At 40.5% G+C, this 13,875-nt stretch overlaps 1 protein-coding gene across 1 annotated transcript in view; it reads left to right on the plus strand.

The window, feature by feature from the left end:
• Nucleotides 1-484: 484 nt before the first annotated feature.
• Nucleotides 485-13,875, plus strand: part of LOC117155354 (uncharacterized) — a 120,089-nt gene continuing 106,698 nt past the window's right edge. Inside the window, exon 1 of the mRNA XM_033331245.2 lies at nt 485-720. The gene's annotated coding sequence lies outside the window, so the exon portion shown is untranslated. The remainder of the gene's footprint in view (nt 721-13,875) is intronic.

Below are 13,875 nucleotides of genomic sequence, written 5' to 3' on the forward strand. Positions count from 1 at the left end.
ACCCGCGTGTTCCATACATGGAAAGATGCTCGACTAAAATCACCCCGTTTTCGCTTCCAAACGCATCTCGTGCATTCTTCAACCTACGAAATTACGCGATCATCAAACATCCTCCTACGTCATATAATCCTCGGTGTTCACCAATACCGAACACAAACAAATTCGAACACGTCCTGCCGCGTAGCCTCGATCTACCATTCGATTGGAAGACGCGACGTAGATTTCGCGGCGTGGAATTTACGCGATAGAAGTATCAATGACGCCGAGTGCACCCACACGACGAGGCCCACGTCATCCGTGTTCCCGGCTCGTGTAGGTGGCCACGGCGTTTCAGGCGTCGCGGCGCCTACCTGCGGCTGCCGTACGCCTGCGTCACCCGCCACAGAGGGAGGAGTTGCGGCGTGTGGAGGGGACGTCGGAGAGGGTGCAAGGCCTGGTACGGCCGGGTCGAGGCGACGAGACGCCGGCGTTCGTCAGAGCGGCGTCGCGACGCCAACGGTCGCGTCCGTCGTACAGTTTCACGTCGCCGCGTTACATCAACCGGTTCCACCAGTCGTTCTATGATCGTTCACTCGATCGTATCTCGCGTTCAACGTTGGTGTTTACGTTACAGAGGGCTGCCCGGTTCTCCGCAAGTGTCGACCAGGCGTCGAGCCAACCACCGCGCTTCCTGCTGCTGCATCCACTCACGCGGGAAATCTTGGTCCGACGGCGTAACAGGTACGCGGATGGTTTACAGTTTCCAAATGATTTTCTCGCAACAGGATCAATGAAATATTTATGCACACGTTTCGAGAAATATTTTGTAATGGGGTTGCAGATGGGTACTTATGGGGGAGGGTTCGTCGAGGTTTTCAGCAGAGAAATCGATGTCACGGTTGCAGGTTGTCGCAATGAAGGACTTTTTGCGTTTTCAGCATCAATTCCCATTAACAAAGACTTTGGAAGTTTAATCTTTTGTGTTTTGCATCTGTGATTTCTTTTTTTTTTTTCTTTTTTCTTACGGCTTCTGATATCTTCGACGTAATTTTATGTAACTTTTGATATCACGATACGTGGAGCGTGATTTTTAATATTTAATCTCGGTATTAGGCATTCGATATAAAACTTGATCTTTCGACGAGACACACGATGCGTACGTTCAAGCTTTCAAAAGTTCTCGTGAATGGAATATATGCCTCGTTTAATGGCGAAGAATCGACTCGATACGATACGTTGACCCAGGACTAGTTGTCGCTCTGCAGTCGCTCTTTAAAATCGGCGCGAGTACTCGTGCACCGAATGACCGGAGTCGTGACGCGGCTTAGGTTCGACGATACGCGTAACTCTGCGCGACGCAGAGTTAACTTAATGTTAACTTTGTTAATGACAAAATTACAAATGCGACTCCAGTCTGTTACGATTCCCATAAGAAATTATTTCATTCGCTGAAGAAATTATTTCGTTCTGATATGGAAATGAACATTCCAGATAGAATTAAAGTTAGATCAACTGACTTCGCGTGCTATTTTCAGATACGAATAATAGAGACACAGACGTCTGAACGATGTGACCATTCATACACGTTACTTATAAATAGCGATATTGGTACGATCGAATGATCTAATTATACGCGTGTATACTATCTACAAGAAACATGGAATTATTTATTATTTGAACTATTTTATTAATTCGAAATTAATATCACAATGAAATGTCGATAGTAATTTACCCTATTTCGATAAATGTTTCACTAAAGACTTCTTTTTGAGACAACAGAATTTCATAAGCCGAATCCTTTTCAATTTTAAATCCCTGGACTCAATGGAATGCTGAATGATCCGAAACTTTTGGCCGACAGCGTATATTTGGAACATTAACGAGATTCGCGCTCTTACATTCGACACGGATTACCTAAAAATTCAATCTCAGAATTGAAATGGAAAGACGTTACTGTATTCTTCAAAATGTTGCATCTTTTTGCACGTAATACCTTCTACGAGAAAAGTTCGATTATATGATCCAAGTAACATATTGTTATCCGAGATTCGCTCGTAAGAGTAAGTTGAGCTCAGCGAAATCTCCTATACGGTAGCAGTCGATGCGATATCGTTGAGCAGTCCCCATTGATGATAATTCTTATCGAAATAGCGAGTGATATCGATCGAAACGCCGAGTTTTGCGAGGTGAGAGCGCAAAGTAAGTCGTTGACCAGCGACTATGGTGCCATTTTATCGTCACGATTACTTGGGCTATCCGCTTCTCGTCACGGATGGCTAACAGGTGACACTTGGTAGATTCGAATAGTCGAATAGACAGAGATTATTCCTACACAAGCAATAGAAATATATTCATATAATTTATTTATTATAAGAAATAATATGTTTTACAAAAATTGCCTTTTTGCTCGTTTCACGCTTTATCGTTCTTTCGATTATAATCAGCCATCTTTTAGTAAAATTTCATTTGAAAATTTTGAAATATTAGGCAAGATTTTATCTAAAAATGGGCAAGTACTTGTCTCGTAAAATTCTCCGAATCGTTTATTTTTCTTCCAACAATTTTATTCCCTTCTTCTGCCCGCCTCCTTTATTAAACTTGATAATTCCCCGGGATCGAACTTTTATAAAGTCCACTCTTCGTTCTCCTCCATATAATAGCACCTGACCTTAACTCTCTACCCCCGTGCACGCCGACAGTTTCCCGTCCCTCGTACTAACAAACAGACAACCCCTAAAACAACGAATCCATCCATTCCGATAATCAAGCCCGACTCTTCGACCTAATTTTCCGTCCAAACGCGTGAAACATCCCCTTCAAATAGAACTTACCAACCACCATAGGAAAGAAATCGATACCAAACATAGAACGAACGAGGCGAGTTTAATAATCCCGACGCCAATGATTTAAGCAACGGGCTGATACAAACTCGGTTTTCAAAGCAGCGAACAATACGCGAATGAGATTCAGCCCAATTATCGCTTCGCGTATCAAAGCAAAATGTCTGTTGATGCGTGTCTTAAATTATTCCATAGGTGGATAACTGCCCTTTACGCGGGAATCGAGCGATTCCTAATAGGATCAAACGGAGTCAGAATCGAATACGTCCTCGAGAATCTCATAGAGATTCTGCATCTGTTCGAATTGGACGAACATTGCGATTACGTATCGATGCTTCGTTGGAAATGTATTAGAATCTAAATCAAAGGATTTCTCTTTCTATCGTGCGTAAATTTGTTTGAGTAGTAATTGATCGAGTTTGTTAAGGATGGGAATTGCCGCAGCATTGAAGGAAGTTGGACGTTTGAATATGCAGCGAAATGAATGCGAAGTGTCATCTTCTTCTTTTTTTAATATGCCATCGTGGTAGTTTGTAGTCGTAATAAGGTAGGAAATTCGGGAAAATGGAACGTAGAATTTATAGAATAGCGCAGATGGAGTGTGCAGTAGTAAGTCCTAGCTTTGGTCAGACATACGACGGCGATATTCAATATTCGTGTGCACGATAATTTACCAATTAATACTAGCAAATTGACAAGTGAAGCGTTGTTGTAGGACTCCTGTTGCACAATTGGACTCCTAGTTTCTACAATTGCACGATATTAATTTATTGCTCGTTTGATCACCAAACTTTCTGGTGTTGCCCCAGAGAATCTATTGTCATCGATAGCTCGTAATTCGTAAGTTGTTTAACTTGGAAAATTTCGCTAACAATATCTATCAGATTATTCGAGAAGTCTCATAAAAGAAACAATTTTGTAAAAAGAATATTTCTTTCTTTTTTTTTTTTTTTTGACACTCTGGTATCGAATGCCTAGCATCATGTCGTCGTACGATACGCGTCGATATGAAAAATGCATGATGCCAATCTCTCTCAGCTACATCTACGTATAATATAGCTACATACGTATAAAAGACAGTTACGTGTCAAAGAGAATAAAAGATTCATTAGAAAAGTAAGCGAGATTGATAAAATTTTCCAACTTTATATTCCTGAAATAAATCATCGCAAGACTACAAAGAGTCACTTTAGCATTTTCACGTCGATTTCACATCGATTTCACGTTGAAAGGATGCGAAGTTGCGACACGTAGAGCACGCGTAACCGAAGTCGAACGTACTCGCGTCTCATCGATCTATCGATAAAGACTCGATTTCACGACTGTGCAAGTACAAAAGCCATTTCCGATGATGCCGAACTCGAACGTCGCCCACTCTATCCACTATAAATAGATTCGTAGGTCGGCGAAATCGTGGAAGATGATTTACGAGAGAGCCAATGAACGTCGCCGTTGATTTCTGTTAATAGATCCAGCGTCATTAATTTGATGGAATTTAGCCGGACGAGAAAGGAAATATTACTGTGATTATACCGACGCCGTCAACTCAATTTTCCTAATGAGTCTGTTTAATAGTTTGATCAACCGGTGCGCGAAGGAAGGATCGTCTCTCGTATAACAGAAACCAGAAACTCCACATTCGTACATTAACATATATTCTAGAAAAAGCCGATATTACTATGTGAATTAAAAGACAATATTGACGTACGTTCCGGCCTTTTAATTCGAACGAGTCTTCTGTTCTAGTTCTGTCTATTTAGAGTTCTGCGATTTAAAAGAATCACGAAAAGAGGAATATTTTATTCAATTGCAAAGTGTACAGTTGATTTTCGTACGAATCGGCTAGAATCGCTCGTGCGCACCGTTAACGATAGTTCTTGAAACGCTCGTTTGCTCGACATGGTCGAATTACATGGCCAATATTTATGGAAATCGTTATCACGCGTCTCATCTCGCGTTTTCCTACGCTGTCACGCAGAGTCAGGTCTATTCATATGGTAATAGATCCGGTGAATTTCAGCGACATGTTCTACCAAGCAACCAACTTCACACGCATCGCCCACCTATCGAACCCCTGGTTTTCCCTGGCATTCAACAAGTAACCTCGTACAGAATAGCTGCACTTCTTCTACGTTGCAATTATTTCTAATTTAATGCGCTCCTTTTTATTCCCATTAATTCCATTCTTTGTACAATTTGTACGCACACTTTGTTTCCTCTGTTGATCGTTGAAAACACTCGTCCCTTCCTCCAGATTCGTCAACGTCAATTTTCGTGGATCTCCCATACATGTACACACACAAAGCACACAACAGATACCCCAGTTGCCAGAAAGGAATTCTTCGTTCAAGCTTGCAACGCGTAGTTAAATAAACCTTGCTGTAAAAGTTTCAGAAACGTTGAACTCAATTCCACGGCCCGGAATTCATCAATTATTTCGAACCGAACGTTTCTCGCAATAAAAACAAAACCGTCGACCAGTTGTAGAAATTTGCTGGAGTAAAATGTTTTCTTAAAAAGAAATTTCTCATGCGTAAAGTTCTTGCAAGTTCGATATTTCTCTTTCGTATCGAATTCATAGAAAGTCTAGAACCCGGAACCGAGAGCAACGTTCCTCTCAGACGTAGCATTCTGCGGGAAAAGATATTTTGCCAGGGCGTCAACTCGTCTAAACATCGCCCTCAGCGCGTTTTTCTAGGCGAATCGCGTAATCGAGTTCGTGGCTTTTCCAGAGTATTCCCCTAGCAGCGACAAAGTTAAACACAGGGACAGAGGTTCATGGTGTTAAGCCTCGAGAAAATAGACGTAAGCGCAAGGTTGGCAATGGCGGCGAACGTGAGAAGAATATTTGCGATCTTCTCAAGGGCGCGGGCGTATCGAAATTTCTTTGTATAACGAAGCGACTGTCGCGAGACGACCGACGAAACCATCCAAACCGATTCGAATTCTCCGTCCTGTCGCCATGTTTATTCCTTCCGATCTTTCTAAAGCCGCCGATCCTCGTAAATTCGTGGATTCCAGGATCGAATACCGTAACTCACTCGGGGAATAAATTCTCCATGCCAATTCGCTGCGGCCGAAAACGTTGCTCCGAACGTTATTTTGAATTTTCCTAGGAATTTAGTTTAAATTAACCTGAGAAATTTGTTAACATTGGAATTAGCAAATTTCGTTAAAAAATGTGTACGATTTAGAATTCAGAATCTTCGCCAGGTATCGAAGTTTCGTTAAAAGTAAATGGCGTGCTTTTAGATACGTCGTTCGTTTGTCCAGCTATCTCGACGTTCTGCAATTTCCACGTTTTATTTCGTTTTTTTTTCTCCTTCTTTGGCTGTCGCAGCTGTCAAAAGGCGTTTATCCAACCTTCGCCATAAAATCTCCGCGTTGTATCGGATACAATTAACGTCACGTTTCCTTCTCGAAACCGGCAAGAATGGAAGTAAAACTGGAGGCGGACAAAGGAGCAATGGACAGGACAAAGAGTGTATTACGATCTACGCAACCTGACAATCACGATGAATTTCCTTCGGCTGTTGGTCGATCCGAACGAGAAAATTGAGAGAAAAGAGCAGACATGATCGCTATCTCTCGTTAGAAACTCGTCTGATGGAATAATATATCCGGTAGGATCCATTCGATGGGATTTCGCCCAGGTTTCGATATTGCAAAGTTTGGAGAAGGTTAAACTGAACATTATAGTTATACTGACTGAAAATTATAGTTATATAGGTACGTGTTGGATTTTAAGTGGATAGAGAGAAGGTAGTTGATCCTAATCGTGTTATTATATTAAACAGAACGACTACATAGATATGTAAATATTAAAATCAAGACGATATATCATTTCATAGCTTATTTGTTCATTTGTATTAATCGTACGTCAAATGTTTTACATTTCCGCTTCATGTTTTCTCTTCCTTTTACTTTCCGACTTTTCCAAGTTGAAGCTATCGTTTTCTACTTCTCACACATTTCTTTCTTCCATTTCTTCATCCATTTCTTAAATATGTATCATCGGCGTTATAATTAAATTAAACTAAAGATTAAACTCTCTCTAAGGAACAAACTCTTCGGCATCACATCGTAGTTCTATGCTAAAGTTCTAAGTTGTCGCGATTATTTAAGATGGTACAATATTAATATCTAACGATTTAATTCGTTGGGATTCTACGATGCAAGATCGTGGTTCACAATGAAGACTCCCCAAAGAATTTGCTTTGCTTGAATTTGCGAATACACGTTGTGTTTTCGATGTGTTTGGAATTCGAAGGAACTGAATGGGAATTGATACCAGTAATGTAAAATAAACGTTGTGGAATTTCGAGCGAGTCCTCGACATTCTAGAAATACAAAGGAACCAGGAAGACTTCGAAGGTTCTGAAGGGATAAGAGTTCCCAAGACGTCTTAAGGGCTTCGTATGTCGCTAAGATATGAAGCTATTTCAGAGAATCTTAGATTCCAGAAATCCCAAGCCCGTAGATATCAAATCGAAGATGTCCCCCAGGGCTATGGATGATTCATGTAATTACAATGGCGGGAAATAAGAGTACAAGATGGAAGAAAAACTTCAATACGTTACTGCGAAAAGTAAAAGAGAAGTCATCGATAGTGAACTATAATTAGAAAAGTAGAATAGCTTGATATCCATTGCTTCGAGCCATTTTCCTACGTAAAACAAAGTTACAGCAAAGTATGCTTGTCCACAGGTCGATATTCCATTAAATCGCGGGTTTATTACACTCGCAAATATCTTTCCTTTTACCGAAGATGCAACGACATCGCAATCGAATATTTTCTCTTTTCATTTAAATGAGAAATTCCATCTCTTTTTAGAATATTCCCAAGCATCCTTACAATATCTCGCTGCGCGATGTTCGTCACGCTTTTCCGAATTCCATCGTCTCTTTTCCCATGGCCGACAGTCAATCCACGCCTTTGACGTTCGGTACACAGCGTGTTAACAATGTCCTTAGCATCCCATGTCGTGGTTATCCCTTCTACGAGCCAAGTATTCTCGACATGTTCCACGTTGACTGGCTTTCCTACGCTTTTTATCCTACGATCGACCAAGCAACTTCCTCTTTCACGTCTACTCTTATTTTTTTCCCCGCGCTTTTTCTAGCTACGTGAAGATTTATTGCCTCGCGCCGTCCACCGTGAGTTGCAGAACAGATTGAACGGCAAAGCACGAGCTCGACGGGCTTCGAGCTGGATTTCTGTAATAAGGATCAGCAGCAATTTCATGCTGTTTGGTTCGCATGCATTTCGCACGGATAAGGTTCAAGGGAAGCTAAACAAAATTTCTGTTCTTTTCTCGATGAAACGAATTATTTCGCGTTCCGTTGTGCTTTATATTTTACAATTACTTTTAACGCGAGTCTTGACCCTTCGATATCCCTTTCAAATACGATAAAGGTAACTATATATCTTTTTCTTTTCTTTATCAAAGACGAAATAATTTATGCGCTGTGGGGCACTTTACGTTCGATGTTACCCCCGTTTGGAAAAATCACGACCGCTGTGGCTGTGCCAACAGGCGACGATTTATGAATGTACGACGCGGTTCCATTGAAATTTGATTAACGATCATACAGGAGGGCAAATTTGGCCGATTCATTCGTGTGTACCATCATTGGATAAAAATTTCGCGGACAGGGTGATTGATTCGAATCGACCCACGAATCCGTATCTTAAGGAATACCATAGTAATCCTATTCTTTACGAGTAAGCGTTCTTTGCCTTTCCCATTCTTTCTTTATGTATTTCTGCTTCATATTTTAGCGTATTTTCCAAGGATCAATGAAAAAGCAACGTTCGTTGTGCAAAAACCTAGTGATTAGAGCAGAGTAAACTGAAAAACACGCATACGTTGCAAGATACCTTTTCATTCCATTTCAAACGAATCGCGTATAACGACGAAGTATTAAGAAACGCTAATCGAACGATCGTTTCGTTTATTGCCATTGTTAAGTCCAACCGTATGTATCTCGTCAGCATTTTCTCGTTTTAATACCCGCGCGAGTGAAATTTGTCAAAGTAAAAACACGCGTCGTTGCACTATCGCGTGCAGCCGTTTCGCGACAACAGAACGTTAATAAATTAGGCAAGAAATCGCGATGCTTTCACCTCGGAGGAGCGAGAGGAAGAGAAAAGAGTGGACAGTTGGCAAGTTGGTTGACGCGTCGTACGAAATTCACAGAACAAACCGTGCCAGGGAAAATGTACACGGTAGAAAGATAATTCCGGTTTACCGGCATCGTGCTTTTGTCATTCTATGTTTTTTTCTTTTTTTTTTTTTCGTCCTGTCGTATCTTTTGCGTTTGTCGAATTAAAACCACCCACCCCATTTTCCTCACGTAGGCATGGCATACCTGCTTATCCTGACAAATACCACTCTTGGACGGGGTAAACGTTGAAACTAGGTCGAAAAGAGTTATTTTTCGACGAAGAAAGAATCTTGATGGAAGATTCAAAAAAGTTTTATTTCCGAGCAACTCTTGTCATTGGCGGTGGTAAAAGTATGGTCTCGAGCAGCCGACAAATTTCTTACACAGCGTAGTTCTTATACCGTCCGTTTGTAAAATTGAACTTTGCTGGGACTTGTAATTTTAATATAAATTACTCGCCATATTTCATTTCTCCCACTTTTTTCTTTCTCTCTTTTTGTTGGGGAATTGTAAAACTTAGTTCGTTTACTCTTGCGATTCTACGCAAAAATAACGAATTATTCGATTTGTAAAAAATCCTCGCAAGTTTCTAGATTTCAAGATATTCGCATGATTCGCTTATATGCTTGTTATTTAATAAGCGAACAAAATTACAGCAAAATGTTTCCAGCGGTTAAAAATCGATAACTTGAAAACGAGAGAAAGCTGGTAGCAGTAAACGTAGGAACGAATAAACAAAGAAAAGTAACCCGTTGATTAAAAGTATGTAAATTCGAACTTTTTAATAGTCCGCAAAAGAAAAAACAAAATGGAACATTCCCAGGAAAGTTCGCCATGGAGATACGATTTCGTGAGTTGGTTTTCCTGCGGAGATTTCGGAAACTCTCGGTCCAACGCTCCAGTTCACCATGATAATTGGTGTTGACATACGACGGGACGTTACCCGGCTAGCATAATTAGTTTGCCAAGTGTAATTTCGTGGCCGTTACTTCTCAGGGATTTAACCCCCTATCCCCGACGACTGAACAAATTCACAATTTCGGCAAAGCGGCGATGCTCGTTTCGAGCTTGGACTGTAAATGTCAGGTTGCAAGCGTCGTTCGCCGATATTTCGCGCGTGTTAAGACCTTCACGGTGCCTTTACCCGATCAAACTTTGAGCCAACCACCGATAACTCTTATCGGTAACAGTAAAATACTCTTGTTATGAAAGATACGAAAGATACGCTATCTTGAAATACTAGAGCCACCAATATACTAAATACACACGGATAATTCCAGTTTAAATCATCGTTATAGTCGTAGTTGAACGACATTAATTCCATTTTAAGAAAAATCGATATCGATTTTATCAGAAGTGTTTGGATATTTTTGGTAACAGCGAGATAAAAACATCTGGAAACCGTGAGTTTTGATAATTTTGACGTTAAAAGTATGGAATATATTTCAAATAATGTCAAAATCAGACACTTCACATTTTATCTCTCCACTGCGCAATTTTTCACCGAGATCTGTCAGATTATCCTGTACTTCTTTTTCCAATATAAAATATTATTTCTCCTGCAACTTTATCTGCTTCTCAAGAAAATTCTCTGTTTCGTCGTGTTTTCTACCCCATAATGGTAGATCCAAGTCCCTTCAAGTTTATGACATTTATCTTTCGAACGAAATTTTTACTACGTTAAATCTAACTCGCTTCTCCTAAAGGTGATTTTCCACGGGCTGGAATTTGCCATAATGGGTAGTTTTTTCGCTCCTTCGATACTTGGTCGCGTAATTACGTTCGACGCCCACGAACCTACAGTCTATCTACACAGCAATACACACTGCGACAAAGTAGACGGTTTAAAATTTACAAGGTTACTCTTACCGAAGGTTATTACGCCACGTACTCCAGCCTCGTTAAATGAACATCCACGTCCCAGGACTCCATTATTGAATTTTATTACGATTACATGACCGTGATCATTCAGCTGCCTCGTGTAGTTACGCGAAACATTTTACGAGAACTTCGACCGAAGCAAAGAGAGTTATAGCGTATAAGGTGAAGGCCAAATGAAGAGATGATATCGTTGCTGAGTAACACAGCTTGGGACACCTTACGTCAGCGATTCTTCATCATCCAAGAATCTTATAAAAACTTATTGATCCTCCTACATTGGTCAGAGAAGATTCAAACTAATATAGAATTTTTGCAAATTTTCGTTTTGTTATTCTGTTCGTATAAATAATTTATATACATGTAGAAATTACGATGAAATGCGACTGTTTATTGTACTGTTATACCGCGGCTTCTCAGTTCGAAGTTCGAAGATTCGTCGATGGAATTGCAGGGAATCGACGATATTTTCTAGGAAAATCCGAGACCCGGACACAGCGGTTCAGGATAACGAAGACAAAGATTGCATTTTCAAATGTATTCTTTACAAATTCGATACTTGTCGCCTGATATACGAATTATACGCCCTGTATGCTTCACCAGTATGAGCGGCACGATGACTTACGAACGAAGGAAACTTTTCATCGGTCGTGCAATGATTTTGACGTCGGTCTCTGGTATTGGGAATTACCCCATAGTTTTGCTAGCCTTAACGCAACGCTTTGCAACTAAATGTTTGAATACGGCGATACGATATGATATGAGGAGTCTCTGGACCAGAAATAACGTAACGATACTTCTTCGCTCGTTACAACGTAGCGAACAGATGATAAAAAGCGCGGAATGTTAAAAAGAACGGGAATTTGATGAAAGAAGAAGTGCCGCGTCGTGCAGCCTTTCGTTAGGCCACGCAAGTTTTCTTCGCCTCTGTCTTTCCGCAACTTCAATTAAAGTTGCTTTGTTAGTCCTGTTAGTGACTTTCGAAATTTCAAGGGAAGCGCGGGCGCGAGTTAAAATTTTGTTCGACAAACTTTTTACGACCTCGCAACTTCCGTCATTCGTGATGTCGCGATGTTTCCTGGGAAAGTTCGTTTCCATGCTTGCTGCACTTTTTCCTCCACTATTTGTTCGATGCCTATAACAAGTATCTCGACCTGTAGAAGAAAAAAGTTATCGACGAACCAAAACATTTTATACCATTAGCTATTCTTCGAATAACATTTCCTGAAACTTTCTGCAAGATATTCTTCGAAAGCAGAAGAGAAAGGGGACATAGATAGAAATTTATTCCATCCATTTGATGTTTTATCATGAAAGCAACGTTTAAATTCGCCATTCTCACGTCCAGAAAATAATTCTCGCATTCTCTTACGTTTGTCCGTACCGACGATCTCTGCGAAATGTAATCTCGATGACAGCCTACCACTTTGCTAATGGGAAGTCAGAGTGGTGCGCAAATAATTTATGGAAACGCTGTCCTTTGAATTTCGACGTGTACTTGTTGCGCAACGGCCGATCTCTAGATTGTTCGGATCGTCTAGATTGTCTACAGCAAATAGCTACTTAAAATGCACGAGATATTCCTCGCGAGTCGTCTAACGCGACGAGGAACGGACCGAACCAGCGTTGAACCAGCGAAGAGGAAACGTCGACGAGGAAAGTACGATCATACCTGTGGTCGTTTCCTGCCATCTGCTAGTTGTTTCTACGTTTAAAGTTTCACCTGGGAAATGCAAGTTGCACGCAATTCCTAGCTCACATGTTCGAGATTGGAGAAGACTTGCCATTACGTGAGAATTAAAGTACCAATACGAATTTAACGATAATTAACAGTTCGACGTTTTATTATTACGCCAGTTAACGAGTTGGATTTTACAACGATATCGCTCCGTGCAATATACGAAACTTGGGAAATATTTCCACTTGGGTGTAGATGTTCTTTAAGATCTTCGACAAAACTCTGGAAAACGTTTCCTTAGGTAGAGATTATAGCGTATCGCGACTTTTCTTCGATTCTTATTCAAACCTTAAATCTACTTCTCAATGCAGCTGAAAATATTCCAAATTAATTAAAAAAGCTGGTCTCGTTCTCGTTAAAATAGATTATCCGAAGAATAGTTTCCCTCGTGATACATCGTGCTTTACGAAATAATTCTGCCAGTTTCTTTGATCCTTTTCAGAGCACTTCGCTCGGTCGATCTTTCAACTAACGCGCCTTAACGTGAAAAATTCGGAAAATAAGTTAACAAAGAGTGTATAGTAGGTTAACGAGGACTCCGCGAGATCAACCGCATTCTTCTAACGATTTTATTTCGCCGAACCGCAATCGCAACTCCCACGGACGAACGTTAATTTGCTCTAGTAAATCAATACTCGTGTTCCTCGTTTAATGACAGTATCTTCTTCCAATTACCTGCCTTCAAATGCCAACATCTTCTACGGTGTTCGCGTTGACGTTAAATCGTCTCCGACCTAATGAGATTTTCCCTCGTTATGACAAATCCGAATAACGTAAGATGATTCTCGGTTGAAGCGTATTTCGATATATTCGAACGCGAATTAATTATCCAGGACAAACGAGCGAAGTGAAAGGTTTACATCTGGTAGCGTAACATCGCGAAGATCGAACGAGATTAAAACGATGGAGTAATATTGTTAAAAAGAATTCTTTATTTCATCGAGTGCTTTCAAAGGGAATAAAACGAAGAGGGTTGCGACAGGGAAACGAGACCCGTTGGGGGAAGATTCCAAGAAAAAAAGCTTTCGCTTAGATGTTTTCTTTGAATCCTCGTTTTAGTGTTATGACAATGTTAGCGTTGGACTTGTGTTTGTTTTCTTCTTTCATCGACATAAATGTCCTACACATATATACGAAATGATGAGCACCTGAATCTGATCATTAGAATCGTCCTTAGAATTTCTCAAAACAGCTACGATGGTTTGGATAGAGTTATTTTATTTTATGAATATTCCATTCTTATTTGCATCTTAATAAGTACCAAAAGTATTT

This window comes from Bombus vancouverensis, chromosome 14 (assembly GCF_051014615.1).
Source record: "Bombus vancouverensis nearcticus chromosome 14, iyBomVanc1_principal, whole genome shotgun sequence".
Classification (NCBI taxonomy): Eukaryota; Metazoa; Arthropoda; class Insecta; order Hymenoptera; family Apidae; genus Bombus; species Bombus vancouverensis.